This window comes from Carlito syrichta, unplaced genomic scaffold (assembly GCF_000164805.1).
Source record: "Carlito syrichta isolate Samal-C Ts95f unplaced genomic scaffold, Tarsius_syrichta-2.0.1 Scaffold311998, whole genome shotgun sequence".
Taxonomy (NCBI): Eukaryota; Metazoa; Chordata; class Mammalia; order Primates; family Tarsiidae; genus Carlito; species Carlito syrichta.
Genome location: NW_007256094.1, coordinates 12,623 through 15,736, shown reverse-complemented (window position 1 = coordinate 15,736; position 3,114 = coordinate 12,623).

Here is a 3,114-nt window from a genome sequence, read left to right as displayed (position 1 = left end):
CACTCCAGTCTGGGCGACGGAGTGAGACTCCAACTCAAAAAAAAAAAAAAAGAAACCAAAATCTACAAATACAAAGACAGAAATGATAATACATTCTTCATATCACCCTGCATCAGAAGCTCATAATATCTGGTGGGCCCATTTACAGTATTAGGATCGCCTGCTGTCTTTTTTTTTTTTTTTTTTGAGTTAGAATCTCAGATTAGGATTGCCTGCTGTCTTTGTTTTTTGTTTGTTTGTTTGTTTTTCAGTTAGAGTCTCACTCTGTCGCCCAGGCTGGAGTGCAGTGGCACACTCATGGCCACCCCAGCGTCAACCTGCCTCAGCCTTCCAAGTAGCTGGAACTACAGGCACGTGCTACTGTGCCTGGCTAATTTTTTATTTATTGTAGAGACAAGGTCTCACCAAGTTGCCCAGGCTGGTCTCGAACCCTCAGGCTCAGGCAATCCACTCTCCTCAGCTTCCCAAAGTGCTGGGATTACAGGCTGAGCCACTGAGTCTGGCCTTTTTTTTATTATTATTTTTTCTTTTAAGGCAGACTCTCACTCTGTCACCCAGGACAGAGTGCAGCGGCACCATCATAGCTCAATGCAGCCCCAACCTCCTCATGGGCTCAAGCAATCATCTCTCTTCAGTCTCATGAGTAACTGGGGACTACAGACATGCACTAATGCACACCCAGCTAATATTTTTGATTTTTAATAGAGACAGGAGTCTTGCTTTGTTGCTCAGGCTGATCTAGAACTCCTGTCTTCAAGCGATCCTCCACCTCAGCCCTATGTCTTTATTATGCCGTTTCCCTGTCCCACCTGTGCCAGTATGTCACCTCCACGCTGTGACTTTGGCCCATATGATGTCCAGCACCCCACCAACTAACTATCCAACCAATGATTTCATTCCAGCTGATAATCCTTGCTCAGGGAATCTCAAAATCATGGTTTTCAAATTCTGTCATTTTTATATTTGCCGCTGTCATCACTTATAAGGTATAGCTTTTTCTCATCAATTGTAGCTATTTGATTGCCCTGAAATGAGATTCCTCATAGACAATACAAGGGGAGGACACCCCCCAAAAAGGAATTATTTTTTGGAGGGTGGGCCCCTTGTAGTACAGGCTAACCTATCGGCATTAGTGTACCAGCTAGCGTTGTGGTGAGAGGCTGCATTCAGCTTCAGTGAATAATTTTTATTTTTTGGAAATTCTTTCAATACATTTTTGCCCATTTCATGATGGGTAATTTACACAATCTATCTACACAGTGCTGCGTGTTCGGCAGTTTTTGACCAAAAATGCCATGACACCCATTATTGTGCCCCTCCCTCCCTATTCACCTGATCTCACCCCAAGAGACCTTTTTTGTTTCCCTGAATGAAAAAAAGTCCTCAAAGGGGAACATTTTGCTGATGTGGAAGAGTTGAAACAAAAAACAGCAGAAGCACTAAAAGGCATCAAAACTGACAAATTCAAAAATTGTTTTGAGCAGTAAAAAGCATCCCGATAAGTGTATTGCAACAAACAGAAAGTACTCTGAATGTGACTGAAGTTTAAACATTTAAGAATAAATACTTGATTTTTTTTTTTTTTTTTTAGTTAGAGTCTCACTCTGTCACCCAGGTTAGAGTACAGTAGCTTGCTCATAGACACTGCAGCCTTGATCTGCTAGGCTCAGGTGATCCTTCTGCTTCAGCCTTCCAAGTAGCTGGAACCACAGGCGTGCACCACCACGCCCAACAAGTATTTTGATTTATTGTAGAGATGAGGTCTCACTATGTTGCCCAGACTGGTCTCGAACCCCTGAGCTCAGGCAATTCTCTTGCTTCCGCCTCCCAAAGTGTTAGGATTACAGGCATGAGCCACCACGCTCAGCTTTATTTTTTATAAATACATTTTGGGTTTTGGGGGGTCCCCTCTTGTATAAAAGTTACTTTTCCCCATTTTCAGTTATTTTTTTCCTTACAGTTACCTTTTTTATGAATCATTATAGACTCATTAATTTTTGTATGTCTTACATGTTTCAATCCATTATACACATTGTTCTTTCTCAGGACACTCATATATTGTTTGGCTATGACTTCAGGTTGGTTCAAAAACTTCCTTTCCTTGTTCTAACCCACAAAGCCCTAGGGCAAGCTGTCAAGTTCCTTTTAGAGAGAATGGTAACTAGGAGCCTGGCATTCAGGGCTCTTACATATCTACGCCTTGTGCAGCCTCTATACCAACTCTGTGCCCTGAGCGGGAGAGTTCATAGTGCACAAAACAGTGTTCTTGACGACCCATGGGCTGGTGAGAGCATCGACTGATCTAGGACAGCCCCACTGAAGAGCTAAGACTGAGCAATGAGAAATAACCAGACAAGGGGGCAGTCCAAGTTCAAGTGAAAAATGCCTTGAGATCAGAACAGAGCCTAGAGTGCTTGGAAGATTTGTGAGCAGGAAGAGAGAGAACGATATGAAGTGAAAGCCAGGTGTTGTGCCCCATTCCTGCCCCAACAGAGAACAATGACACCAGTGTCTCAGTATGTACAACTGTCATCAGAGGAAGTTGAGAAATAGGGGTTTTTTCTTCCGGTAATTACAACGTGTATTTTGAGCGAATGAATGGAAGTTACCTGGAATGACTGGTTTCTTTTGTGTGTATGTGTATATGTGTGTCAGAGTCTCAGCCCAGGCTGAAGTGCAGTGGCGTGATCATGGCTCACTACTGCCTCAGCCTCCCGAGTAGCTGGGACTACAGTTACACTCCACCACACTTGGCTAATTTCTTAATTTTTTTGTAGAGACAAGGTCTCACTATGTTGTCCAGTCTAGTCTCGAACTCCAAGGCTCAAGCTATCCTCCTGCCCCAGCCTCCCAAAGTGCTGAGATTATAAGCATGAGGCACAGCACCCAGCCAACTGGTTTCAATATTAAATTTTGAATCATGTTAATGAAAGCTAGCAAAGCAAATAAGTAACAAACTAAAATTAGTAGAAGAACACAAACTGAGGTTTTCTTAAATAAGCTTGCAGAGTTTTGTGTATTTGTGATTGCTACATTGCATATACAGGACATGGTCCTTTTCTGCTAATAAATTATTTCCAGTGCAGTAGAGGAAATAGAATGAAATATCATTAT